This window comes from Tenrec ecaudatus, chromosome 8 (assembly GCF_050624435.1).
Source record: "Tenrec ecaudatus isolate mTenEca1 chromosome 8, mTenEca1.hap1, whole genome shotgun sequence".
Classification (NCBI taxonomy): Eukaryota; Metazoa; Chordata; class Mammalia; order Afrosoricida; family Tenrecidae; genus Tenrec; species Tenrec ecaudatus.
The window spans coordinates 59056769-59071303 of NC_134537.1; the positions used below are offsets into that span (position 1 = coordinate 59056769).

Sequence of the window (14535 nt, forward strand, 5' to 3'; positions counted from 1 at the left end):
TCATCTATATTTGTAAATTTTAAAAAATCAATTGCTGTGTGTGTCAGATTAGAACTGTACTTCAAAAAATTTTCAGTGGCTGTGTTCTAGGAAGTGGAGCACCAGTTTTCATCTAAGGTACCCCTGGATGGAATCAAACATACAATCTTTTGACTAGCCTCCAAGAACATGAAATATTTGTACCACCCAGGGACTCCACTTACTCATTAAATAGCTCTTATAAACTCTTAGTATTGTTTTAGTGTACAAAATAGACTCCATCTCAAGTGTAACTTAAATAGAACCGTTATTGAGTCTTAAAATAGACAAAAATAACAAAAAGGCAAACAACAATAACAAAATAACACATTAACTGGATGAGGGAGACTATTAATTGGTGGTAAAAATGGTGTTCTTGGATTTGTGGGATACCAGCTTTAATAAGGGCATGGGTGTGCAAAAGAAACTTGCAATTATAGATGGAGCTGTTGGGTTTCTCAAATGGGTGATACCTTGGTTCTTGGCTTTGCACAATGAAATAATTCATGCCAAAGCCCGCTTTGTAATCCAAGTAGATGTTTATGAAGGTCAGGGAAATTTTTAGGTTTTACAGTCTCAAAGGGGTACACACTCTTTCTGGGAAGCATGTCCAGCTGCATGGAGGCTGTGCTGGGATTCACAACTGGGCACGAACAACCACGTAGAAAAGAGCACACTCAAGTGTGGAACTGGGAGGGATCCTGCATGGCCAGATGCCCAAGAACCCCAGAGGCTTAGAGCATGTGGGCCCAGAAGCAGTGGCATGGGGGGCCTAGAATCTGTGGGCCCCAAGTAGGCCCCGAGCGGGCTCTGAGGGGGGCACGCCATGCAGTGCATGTGCACCCCCACCCTCCCACCTGTCTCAGGGGCTTGAGTGCCAGCATATTAGTTTGGGGTCTTCATAGGCTTCTAATGGTTGCCTGATATCTTTCCAACTTCCTAGATAGGGTCCTTTGCAGGCATGGGAGGGACAATCCCTGTCCCTAAATCTAGCTATCTAATGGAACTACAGAAGCTGGAGTGGGATCCTGATCGGGACACATACTTTGTTAGCTAGAAGGGCTTACAAGAATGGGTCAGGGCCTTCTGACCAAGGCAGCCAGGATAAGACTGATTCATGACTTGGGGACACCCAGCATTGTTGCCAGTATGGTGACTGCCATCACAGACATGCCCTGGCAAGTCCTTAAGATAGACTGCCCCTCCCTGGGGCAGTCTACTTTCCAAGCCGATGCACTCTGTAGAAGCAGGCTGTTGCAGCTTACTCTCAATGAGAAGCTGTTGTTCAATAAGCTAATATGTGGCTTAGAAGATGAGAGCACGGCCACTCTAGCACTAGAGCTACTTTTCTGGTGACGGTGGAACTCTGTGGAAGGGACTCCAAGGGAGGAAGAACTAGCAGGGTGAGTCACAATTATTGCTTATTAGAATTTCAATCCATACCATACACAAGTTTATTGCAAATTTCCGTTGTCAGAGGATGGATGCAGCCACGTTCTCCCCACCATGCGCTCTCCTTTGTCTTTTTACGGTAGCATCAAAAGAAAAAAAGTTTAATCAAACCAGTAGCTCCCAAGGGTTTATTGTCATAATGGAACAGTATAGACTCTGCTGTGAATCTGCCCATGTATGATACAGATGTGGAGGGAAAGAGTGAGAGCTTTATTGAGTATTGACACACAGGAGGGCAGTGTGGATCAAATCTAGCAACAACAACAACAAAAAAAACAAGACAAACCCTGTTTCCAAAGTATGCACCGAAGGGTTTTTATAAGGCTCTTGTAAATGAAGGGAGTAGGTTGTGTCAAGAAGCAATAATGGAAAAGAACAAGGGGACACTGTACGGTTTAAGGTCAGGAAAGTTTGTGCTAGGGTTGTATCACTTCAGTATATTTATTCACTCTATGTTCAAAGCAAATAATCCAAGAAACTGGACTATAGGCACAAGAACATGGCATCAGGACTAACAACCTTGATCAGCAGGTGGCACAACCTTACTTGCTGAACATGAAAAGAACCCGAGGCATTTCCTGAAGTAGATCAGAAACCACAATCTTCAGGATGGAGTCAATCTCACCATAAGAAAAATGAAAATCCTCACAACTGTACCAGTGAGGAGAAAAGACAGAATTTGTCAAAGGTGTCACTTAACTTGGATCCACACGCAACACCCATGAAAACAGCAGTCAAGAAATCAAACAACATATTGCATGGGATTAACTTCCTACAAAAGACCTCTTTAAAGTCTTAAAGATAAAAGATTTACTACAAGAAGTAAGATGTAGCTAACCTAAGCCATGTTATTTTTAATCTTCTCGTAGACATGTGAAAACTGAACAACAAATAAGAAATATTGAAGAAGAATCAATGCCTTTGAATTATATGGTTAAGAATATTGATTGTACAGGAACTGCCAGAAAAATTAAAAATTTGTCTTGGAACTCAGAATGGTTCTTGCATTTTTTTCTATTATACAGAGTGTTGCTGTGAGTTAGAACTCACTTGACAGCAATTAACAAAACTCAGTTAATTACCCAGCTTTTCCTGTGGTGATGTTGCTTCATTTTATGGAAAGCAGTCTGCTCGTAGCACATTTCAGGGATATACAATATTTGATCTTATTTCCTACTTTTGGAAGTAATTGCACTTTGAAAATGGTGTAACTTTTCATATGCTGAAGGAGTTAAAAGACCCAGCTATTTGTGACCATTTAATATTTTACAACACATACACAAATATACACAAAATAATATCAATAATATGGATAAGAAAAGGAACAGACTAGTAGTATTCAGGAAGCTAGAAACACAGACTTTCAAACCCCAAGGATCACAAAGCAAATGAAATGAAGATGTATGTATGGGTATGAGAGATTTTTGAAATGATTAAAATATAAGAATACAATTATTTTTCTTATAACGATAGAAATTAAGTTCTGATTGATGTAAAGAAGTTTTTGTGTATTTTTAAGTCACCCCTGGAACACTTTGAATATATTAACTGCCTGTAGTTTTCTACCTATTCCTGTATTTATATATTCAATTTCTGTAGCTCCTTTGTATACTTTTTAAATAATTATAAACCTAAATTAAATGTAGCATTTATCTTAAGATATTAACTTTTAAAAACAGTGTTAAGCTTAAATATACATCAATCCTTTTAATATATAACTATTATTATCAAGGTAGGTTTCATATTATAAAAATTACCTTTAATAATATATTTTTTGCTTGCATCAACATTAAAAATATATACTTTTTGGATTTGTAAGGTCGAATCCGGCTAGACCAGAGGATGTACACTGATACATATAGGAACCAGAAACACAGGGAATCCAGGAAACATGATCCCTACAAGACTAGTGGTGAAAGTAGCAATACCTGGAGGGTGGAGGGAAATTAGGGTAGAAAGGGGGAGCTGATTATAAGGATCTACACATATCCTCCTCCCTGGGTGATGGACAACAGAAAAGCGGGTGAAGAGAGACATTGAACAGTGTAAGATAGGACAAAATAATATATAGATTATCAAGGGTACATGAGGAAAAGGGAAGCTGGGAAGGAGGGGAAAAATGAGGAACTGACACCAGGGGCTCAAATAGAAAGCAAATGTTTTGAGAATGATGAGGACAACAAATGTACAAATGTGCTTAACATACAATGGATGTTTGTACGGATTGTGATAAGCATTGTATGAGCCTCCAATAAAATGATTAAAATATATATATATTTTTTCCCAAAAGTACTATGAATTATTTGTGATAATTACTAGCCTTGTTACGCAACATATTTTCACAAAACCTTTCCTTAGAGTGCTGTGCTTGACAGTAGAGGAGTTTTAATTAAAACACACCTGACCCTAGCTTTATGCACAACACAATATGGTGGAGATATAAAATTATAAATGAAAATAATTAAAAGTCAGTGATCTAGAACATGCTTTTGAAACTGGGGACGGAAAATAGTCTAGGACCTTTTGGGAGACTTCACAAAGAAATTGGTATTTTAGTGGGATAAGGAGAATATGGAATAAAAAAAGAAGTTTCACCACTCAGTTGATATAGTTGATGGAATATTTGAGAATTTTTAAGAAGTAAGGGAGCAAAGAGCTCCTTCGAGAACATAAATACATTTTCAAGACTCTTCAACTTACTGTTGTTGCTATTAGATGTTATCGAGTCCATTTCAAATCATATGACCTTATGTGACAGAGTAGAATATACCACCCAGCACCCACCCACCACAGTTTTAATTTTATTTTTTAAAGATATAACCTTTATAGGAGCAGTTCACCAGGTCTTTATAAAACAAGCTTCTGGGAACTTGAAGCTGTCAGCTTTTCAGTTTTCAACCAAGCACTTAGCTGGTGCACATGAGGGCTCCTTTAAATTGACTAAGGCATTTAAAATGTATTTTAAGCCATAAAAGCCTTCAAAGCACAAAGACATGATGAAGTCTTCGTTATAAATCAGAAGCATAAACAAAGTTTTGTGGCAGATTAGTTTAAACCAAAGTATCTGATTATCCTTATTCTGTCACAATTGAGTAAAAAATAAAATACTAAGAGATATCCAACAGTACTAGGAAAAATAGGTCAGTCCCTGAGAAATTAAAATATTGAATCATTGTGATCAAGTGTTTGGATACAACCCTAAATTCCTCAGTACTGGAGAAATGTGATTGGGTACCAAACCAGCCAGTCTCTGAAGTTCTCTATCTCTTTGCTGTTGACATCAGTATGTAGATCATCATTTGCCGTGCAGGGCCCCATGCACTGGATGTTGTTTAGCAGCAAACATAGCTTCTACTGACTAGAGGCCACTAGCACCCCTCCTCCTCCAGTAATGACAACCAAAAGATGCCCCCAGCCATTGCTGATGTGCCCTGGGGAGGAAGATCAACCCCAACTGAAAATCAACAATCTAATCCGTATGTAATTTTCTCTGCAGAAAAGGACCCTAGAAAAGAGAAATGAGGAGTGAGCACCATGGCAGTTTCCAAGGATCTACCTTTCTAGTCAAATAATCCGCGCCAAGTCTCTAAACTGACCCTGGATGATCTGCTAACTTTGCCTTTATAACTGGCTCTGGCTGAGCAGTAGAAATCCTAAAGATGCATAGCATCAGGGTTTCAATTCAGATTTAGCTTAGGGTTTATGATTATATTCGTGTGAAGACTGTATCTGTAGCATGTAAAGCATTTTGTAAAAACTTAGAAAATTAATTTTTAAATTTTAAACATTTTTGACAGATTCACATATTATAGAATTGAATAATTTAAACATCAAAAAGGAGTTGTACAATCAATTTTAGAGCATTTTATTCCTTCATGTACTCATTATTATTAACTCCTTATTTCTCCCAAAGTTCCCTGCCATAACCCTAAAAATTTGTTAATCTGTTACTGTGATAGTTAAGGTTTATTTTACCAACCTGGCCAGTGAACACAAGTCAGATTAATTGAAGGGCGGAGAGATAATTGGCTCAGCAAGACTCACCTGTCTTGGGTCTTGCTCTCTTGTGGTCGGACCATTTGCAGCTGCCTTAGCTAGTTCTTCACCTCACTTGGCAAGGCTCACCTCCTGTGACACATCCCTGAGGAGAAGCCACATGGACCTACCCGATGCAGCCCTGGGTGCTGGAGAAGCTTTGTGGAGACCCCTGCCAGCACTGAGATGCTTACATGCTCAGTGATTTGGCTTTCCTCCTGCAATCGGCATCATTTTGTGTGCTTTGTGAGTTTGAGGAGGATTTTGTAGATCAATGTCAGACATACGGGCTAATTTCGGACTTATGGGTTTGGACTAGACTGGGTTGGGATGCTTCATGTACAATTACCCTTTATATAAAACTATCTCATAAAATATGAATGTTTATGAATTTTTGTTTCACTAGTCTACCTAGACTAACACAGTTACTTTTTCTATAGATTACCTATTTCTTATAAAGATAAACATTTTGTTTCAAAAGAATAAAAAGTAAAACAAATTTAAAACTACTCCAAAGAGAGAACAAATGATAAGATGTTAAATTTTAACATAGCTACATCTGCAAAAGTCCACTGTCTGATATCAAAGCTGTTCACATCCTTGGCCAGTGAAGGGTCAGAGGAAATTGTCGGGAGGCATGATCCATGTAGGGATCCTGCAAATGATTTGTAGGCTTTCACTGTCATGCACAGACTTCTGAAAATTAGGTTATCAGAATTTAAGCTCTTATACTCTTTCTTCCTCCGGTCTTGCGTTTTATAATTTACAATCTTTGGATCACATAGGCTGGTTTGCTTCTTGAAAATAGACGTAGCTGACACCTCACTCAGATGGTTGTTTCTTTTAAGTCATGCTTCTAAGATTCCAGATGCTATTCTTTCTGATAACTAAAACCTTCTTATTTTTGACCCACAGAGACTTACTTTAACCACACTCAAAAGAAATGTAATTGGGATAAACAATCAATCAAAAGGAATGTAATTGGGACAAACAGCAATATTAAAATAATACCCATTATCTCACCCTAAGAATGAACTCAAGTTTAAACACATGGCCAGGGAAAATAAAATGCAAATTAGTGTTCAAAAGGAAAGTGAGAAAGGAGTTAAACAGCAAGAGCTTGAGCATTTGATCTAGAAGAATGTACTGCATTCTTAGGGATCAAGCGAGTAGCTTTAACAACATTTATTCTTTCACATTTAGTTGAGGAAGCTGAAATCTGAATTCATGGACTCACGTTCAAGGCAAAGCTTCCTTTCTCTGTTGGCTCTTCGGGAAGGTCCTTGTCATCTATTTTCCTTTGTCTGTAGGAGTTTCTCAGTGCAGGGACCACAAATCCTAGGGAACAACTCCACCCCCACTCTTCTTTCTTCATGGTCCTAGCCCCTCGCTCTCTGCTCATTTCTTTCTTCTTTTATTGATTGCAATAGAAAAGCTGTGTATAAGGTTTTCAGGGACTTCTTCCTCCAAAGTGGGGAGCCAGGTCCTCCTTCATGGTTCTTAGTTTGGAAGCTCTGCTGAAACCTGCTCACTTTGGGTGACCCTGCTGACATTTGAAATACCAGTGACATAGCTTCCAGCATCACAGCAACACACAAGCCACCACAATATGTCAAACTGACAGACAAGTGGTGTTGCAAACCACACCCACGGAAACAGCCCTCCATTTTATCAGGGCTTAATCCTCTTACAACTGATTAGCTAATTACACCACATTAGTTACATATGGGGGTGGATCACATAATTGCGTAACTGCGAAGCCATTGAGAATCATGTCCCCCAGGTTGACACATATTTTGGGGAACACTATTCAAGTTATGACAGCTACTAAGGCTCTAGTGAGATCTGATGTTACTTGGGTTTTCTTGTGTAAGCCATTTGTATGGATTGAATTGTGATTCCCAAAAATATGTTTCTGTCTTGGTCTTATACTTGTGGGTATGAACCTGTTTGAAAATAGAGTTTTCTTGGTAACCTTAATGAGTCCACATTATAATAAGGTTTGCTCTAAATCTAATCATTTCTGAGTAGTAAAAACAACATATGAAATTTGGACAAGGTTCATAGTGAGCAAGACTTATCCAAATGAGAGTCTTCAAGGAACCAAAGAATGCCCAGGCTACCAACAAGAAAGGAATCAACACAACCAGGAAGTGGATTTGGACTTTCAGTCTCCTGGCTGTGACACCTACATTTCTCACTTGACGTCACCAGCTTGACTATTTTGGTGCATCAGTACTTAGTAACTAAGACATCCATCACCCAAAGCGCTCTCATTGAGGGTCGCTATCCCTAGTCTCAACACTACACTAATTTTTACCTCAGGCTTTTAACAGCGGTGAAAATGCAACCTGCTTTAGTGAAAGGAAAGTTTTCAAAAGTGCCTTCTGCTGAGATATTAACTTTCTCTGTATCCTCTCTATCCAGCTAAACCGACACTCACTGCCCTTAAGTCAATGCTGACTCAGAGACCTCCTCCTGTGAATTCCTGAGAATACAACTGTTTATGGGAATAGAAAGCCTGGATGTTGCTAATGGTTTCAAACTGCCAGTCATTCAGGTCAAAGTCCAACCTGTAACCATTACACTACCAGAGCTCTTCAAAGGGATGAGCTAAAGAGAAGCCAGGGCATCCAGCACAAGGTCGATTCTGATTCATAGCAATCCTATGGGATGGGGTGGACTTATCCTTGGGACTTTCTGAAAGTAACTGTTTGTGAGAGTAGAAAGCCTCATCTTTCTCCTGTGGAGCAGGCTGGTGGTTTTGAACTGCTGACTTCGAGAGCAGCAGCCCAATAACTAACCACTAAGCCACCAGGTCTCCTACATGTGTTCTAGGAAACAGTTAATAGCACGATAAGTACTCAGGTTCTTTTTGGTTTGCTTTCCTGATATTATTCGTGTTTTTCTGTCCTTTTCATTTGGCAGTCATTTAAGTACTAATAATAATCCTTTTATCCTTTCAAGAATGGGAGCTCTTCAATCCAGTAAGTCGGTCTAGACACCTCCCCCAAGTTAAACTAATTAATAAAAAGATGGTAAGTATGCTGTGTAGGAGGCCCTGCCACTAAGGAATTTCATACAGGCTCCTGTGGTTTAGTATGTGTACAGAATGACAGTTCTGGTTTTCCTGTCTGTAAAGGGGAATAAAATAATACTGGTTTCAATTAGATACATAGCTACAATTTAATTAAGGGCATAGGGACAGAGTGGCTGAAAGCTGTGCCCAAGTAATGCCATAAAACCTGCAGTCCCAGCACAAAGCAACGAATGCTGAGGCAGTGGAGGGACCACAATTCTCATACTTAGTAAGACACCAAGACTGGCACTCAATGTAGACAGGACAACTACTTATGTTTAGAGAAAACAAGCGAGGAGAAGTCAACAATGGACTCGATCAAACAAATTCTTAGATGTGGGCAAGCAAAGTGTCATTGTCATTGTGAACCAGCGAGGCAAAATTTGTTTCCAGTATTTGCAATTTGGTGAGTTAGATTACTGGAAAATTTATAATAGCATAGTTTGAAATCTTCATTCCATCTGTGTTATACAGTTTAACATGAAGAAACAATTATATTTTTCCTCCTTCGGCCCTCCAAGCCTCAAGTAAGCTCTTTAAGATATCTTCAAGTAAGTTCTTTACTGTAGTTAGGTAGATTATTCAAGAGGGTATGAATCAATAATTTTAGGAGTTTCAAAATCTTAAAATTGCTTAGGCATGTTTTAAAACTATGTATAATCTATAAATCCAATTTGTTTGAAAGCCTGATATTCTGAAGAAGCAAACAAAGCAAAAAAAAAAATCTAGTAATAAAAGAAAACAGGGTCTTGGGTGACAGCCCAGAGAGAGAGAGAGAGAGAGAGATTTTGACCTTCTCTATGTTTTAGATGATTCACTTGTGCTTCCTTAAAGAGTAGATCTGGGCAGGGCCACAAAAAGGGATCGGACACCTACAATGGAGACCAATCAAGAGCGACTGTTGTTGTAGGTCCCACTGAGTCAGTTCCAACTCACAGTACAACAGATTGAAACACTGCCCAATCCTGAGCCATCCTCACAATTGTTCCTATGCCTGAGCCCATTGCTGCAGCCACTTGTCCATCTTGTCCAGGGACTTCTTTTTTGCTGTCTCTCCACTTTACCAAGCATCACGTAATTCTCCAGGGAGTGGTCTTTCTTGGTAACTTGTCCATAGAGCGTAAGAGTAAGTCTTGAAAAACTTACCTCTAAGAAGCTTTCTGGCTGTACCTTTTCCAAGATAGATCTGTTTGTTCATTTTGTAGTCCATGTTATTTTCAATATTTTTCACCAATACTTTATTTTAAATTAATCCATTTTTCTTCAGTCTTCCTTATTCAATGTCCATGTTCACATGCATATGAGGTGATTGAAAATACCGGGCTTGGCTCAGACATGCCTTAGTCTTTGTGGTAGTTACATAATCTGGTGTCAATTTGTGAGCATTATGAGTGAAGGAGTGGAGTCTGGACTGTCAATCAAGATATTACCAATGAGGTCTCTGTGTGGGCAAGGCCTTCTCCTGAGAATTCTGGGAACTCCTGTAATTTCCTCCTTGGATGAGGGAGACAGCTCTTGAGATGCTTACACCACCACTGGATCCAAAGACTTTCTACCTACTGACCTGTGATCATCCTGCATTCAGCATTATTGCATGTGTTTCGTGAGTCTGAAGAGGACTTTATAGATCAGTATCAGACATGTGGGCTAATATCGGGCTAATGGGATTGAACTGGACTGGATTGGGATGCTTTCTTAATGTACAATTGTCCTTTATATAAAACTCTTTCTTATATACATATGAGTTTCTATGGATTTGTTTCTCTAATCTACAAACACAGTCTTTAAATTAACGTTTTTGCTTTTCAACACTTTGAAGATGTCTTGTGCAGATTTACCCAGTGCAATGTATCCTTTCTGCTACTTCTATGAGCATTAATTGTGGATCTAAGCAAGATGAAGTCCTTGACTTCAATCCTTTCTCTGTTTATCAAGATGTTAACTATTGGTCCAGTTATGAGGTTGTTGTTTTTTTTTTATCTACAGAAAATAGTGCCTATGACTAGCACTGAATTTGTACTCATAAGGGACATGGTTGTGATGCTTGAAGCCATGTTACTGGTATTCCAAATGCTGGCAGAGCACCGCAAGTGAACAGGTCTCAGTGAAGCTTCCAGACAGAGGTCAGACTACAAAAAAGGAATCTGTTGCCCATTTCAGAGGAAGCAGTGACTGAAATTTCATACAAAGCTTCAAACGTTGTTAGATACTGAAGGCCTGATGAACGGAAGCAGAACATTGTAAGATGAAGTGCTGAGGGATGGACCTTTGCATGAGAAGGAATTTGAAATATGGCTGAGAAGCAGCTGCTTTCCCAAAGTAGAGTCGGTTTACCATGGTGCTGTGGATGGGGAGAACCTGTGGGAGGAAGCCTTTGGAACTTTCATTTGCTGATGGGGCACAACTCAAGGTAAGAAGACACAGCTGCAAAAATTCATTAATAATTAGAACTTGGAATCTATGAAGTATGAATTTAGGAAACTGAAAGTCATAAAAAAACTCAGTGGAATACATAAAAATTTGCATCCTAGGTGCTAGTGAGCTGAAGTGAACTGGTATTGGCCACTTTTACACAGAAAATCATATGGTTTACTGTGCGAGGAATGACAACAAGAGGAATAGTGTTGCATCCATAGTCAAAAGGGACATTTCAAGATATAACTTGAAGTACAATGCAGTCTGTGATAGGATTATATCTGCCTTCAAATAAATCCAATCAATATGAGTATTCGAGTATTAAATTTGCACACCAACCATAAAAGTTAATGATGAAGTTGAAGAATTCTACCAACACCTTTAATCAACTAAAATGCATTGATAGCTATGAGCAATTGGAATGCAAAACTTGAAAACAAAAAGGAGGGACATTAGCTAAAAACTAAGGAGTTGGTGCTAGAAATGAAGGTGGAATTTTTCAAGTACAATGATTTGTTCATAGCAAATAGCTTTCTAGAACAGCACAAATGGCAGCTATACACATGAGCTTCTCAGTATAGAGTATGAGAAATCAAACTGACAGCAGCTGTAGGAAGATATGCCGAAGAAGCTCAATATTAGCAGCTAAAACGAGGGCAGGCGCTGTCTGTGGAACAGACCACAAATTGCTCATATATAAATTCAGCTTGAAGCTAAAGAAAATTAAAACAAGTCCATATGACCTTGAGTATCCCACCTGAATTTTGAGAACATCCAAGAACAGATGTGACACTTTGAACACTAGTAATAAAAGATTCAATGAACTCTGAATGGACATAAGAAAATTGTACATAAAGAAGCAAAAGCTCACTAAAAATTACAAGAAAGGAAGAAAGAAGGGTAGGTAGTGAGGGAGGGAGGGAGGGAGGAAGGATCAAAGTGGATCTCCGAAGAGCCTCTGAAACTTGCTCTTAATCATAGAGTGGCTAAAGCATATGAAATAAAGGATGAAGTCAGAGAGATGACTAGAAAATTTAAAGGGCAGCTCAAGAAGGAAAAGTAAATTATTAAAAAGAAAAGTGTAAGACCTAGAGTTAGAGATGCACAAGAGAAGAGCACGCTCAGCATACCTTAAACTGAAAGAACAAGAAAAATTTCAAGCATTGGATCGCAATATTGAAAGATTCTATGGGCTAAATGTTGAATGATGTGGGAAGCATCAAAAGAAGATGAAAACAATACAACATCACTGTACTAAAAACAAAACAAACAAACAAAAAACCCTGGTCAACAGCCATTTCAGGAGCGAGCATAAGAGCAAAAACCAAAAGTGCTGAAGGAAGAAGTTTAAGCAGTATGACAGCATTAACCAAAAAGAAGATTCAAGAATTGATGGAATAACAATTAAAATGTTTCAAAAAGCTGATGAGGCACTGGAAGCACTTACTGGGCATGCCAGGAAGTTTAGAAGACAGCTACTTGACCAACTGAGTATAAGAAAAAAAATCTGAGATATGTAGATGACATAACCTTGCTTGTTGAAAGTGAAGAGGACATGAAGTACTTGCTGATGGAAATCAAGGATTGCAGCCTTCAGTATGTATTAAAACTCAATGTAAAGAAGACCTCAATTGGACGAATAGGTACCATGATGATTAATAGCCAAAAGGTTGAAATGGTCAAGCATGTTGTCTTTCAGGTACCCAATCAGTACTCACAGAAGCAGCAGTCAAAAGATGCGTTGTATTGGTAAATACGCTGCACTCGAAAGACCTCTTTAGAATATGGAAAATCAGTGATATTACTTGAGGAATAGGGCTCACCTGATCCATGTCATGATATTTTTAATTGCCTCATCTGAATGTCAACAGTGGGTATTGAATAAGGAAGACTAAAGAAGATGTGATAAACTTGAATTACAGTGCTGGTGAAGAATATTGGAAGTACTGTGAACTGCTAAAAGTATGGAAAAAGTGTGGCCAGAGTCATCTTTAGAAGCAAGGATGGAGAGACTTGTCTCACATGATTGGGACTTGTGTCAGGAAAGGCGAGTCCCTGGAAAAGGGCATCTTGCTTGAAGTAGAGTGGCAGAGAGAGGCAGGCTCTCAACAAAATGGATTGCCAAAGTGGCTACCCCAATGGGCTCAAGCATAGAAACAATTGTGAGGATGGTGGAGGACTGGCGGTGCTTCGTTCGGTTGTGCATAGGCTTGCCATTGGTCGCAGTTGACTCAATGGCATCTAACAGCAGCATGGGCAGAGAGGGCCACAAATGCCTAAGAGCAATCTCTAAGTTTTGTGTTATCGCTCCAACTTCAGAAACCATGACCATCAATAAGTTGGGATGAAATTTCAAAATGAATAGACTTTGACAGTGGGATGTCAATAGAAACACCTTCCCTACCCCCACCCCTTTAATTTTTTTTGGTTTGGACAAACTTTTCAATTTACTATTTTGTAACTCTTTAGCATTTTAAATTATTTTAATGGATGAGGGGGGAGAGCAGAGGTTCTTGGAGATTCCCAAGGAAATGTCAGAAAGGCAACATATTGGCCAGAATTATCCTTTTGTTTGGGATTTACTGAGTGAATAGCACTTTCTTTTTAAAAAAAAATCATTTTATTGGGGGCTCATACAACTCTTATCACAATCCACCCATTCATCCATTGTGTCAAGCACATCTGTACATATTTTGCCGTCATCATTTTCAAAATATTTTCTTTCTATTTAAGCCCTTAGTATCAGCTTCTCATTTTTCCCCTCCCTCCACCACCCTCCTTTGCTCATGAGCCCTTGGTAATTTATACATTTATTATTATTTCATGTCTTACACTGACTGATGTCTCTCTTCACCCACTTTTCTGTTGTCCATCCCTCTGGGAAGGGGTTATATGTACATCATTGTGACCAGTTCCCCTTTTTTCCCCCACCTTCCCCTGCCCTCCTGGTATGGCGACTCTCAGTATTAGTCCTGAGGTGTTTATCTGTCCTGGCTTCCCTGTGTTTCCAGCTCTTATCTGTACCCATGTACATTATCAGGTATAGCTAGGTTTGTAAGATAGAATTGGGGTCATGATAGTGGAGGAGAAGGGAGGAAGCAATAAAGAACTAGAGGGGAGTTGTATATTTCATCCTTGCTATATACTGCACCCTGACTGGTTCTTCTCTTCCCCATGACCCTTCTGTAAGGGGATGTCCAATTGCCTATAGGTGGACTTTGGGTCTCCACTCCACATTTGCTCTCATTCACAATGATATGGTCTTTTGTTCTGGGTCTTTGATGCCTGGTACCTGATCCCATCGACACCTCATGATCACATAGACCAGTGTGCATCTTCCATGTGGATTGTGTTGCTTCTCAGCTAGATGGCCACTTGTTTATCTTCTAGCCTTTAAGACCGCAGACACTATATCTTTTGATAGCCAGGCACCATCAGCTTTCTTCACCACATTTGCTTATGAACTCACTTTGTCTTCAGTAATCATGTAGGAAAGGTGAACATCATGGAAAGTCAGGCTAATAGAACAAAGTGTT

General features: G+C 39.2%; 1 protein-coding gene across 3 annotated transcripts in view; it reads left to right on the top strand.

Moving 5' to 3' along the window:
* The window catches only part of GREM2 (gremlin 2, DAN family BMP antagonist), a 115696-nt gene that overhangs the window by 79793 nt on the left and 21368 nt on the right, over window positions 1–14535 (top strand). The window contains exon 1 of one of the 3 annotated variants that reach the window (XM_075556392.1): window positions 1257–1421. The exons of the other annotated variants lie outside the window; for them this stretch is intronic. The gene's annotated coding sequence lies outside the window, so the exon portion shown is untranslated. Of the gene's footprint in view, window positions 1–1256; window positions 1422–14535 lie in introns of those variants that run through there. 3 annotated transcript variants of the gene reach the window in all.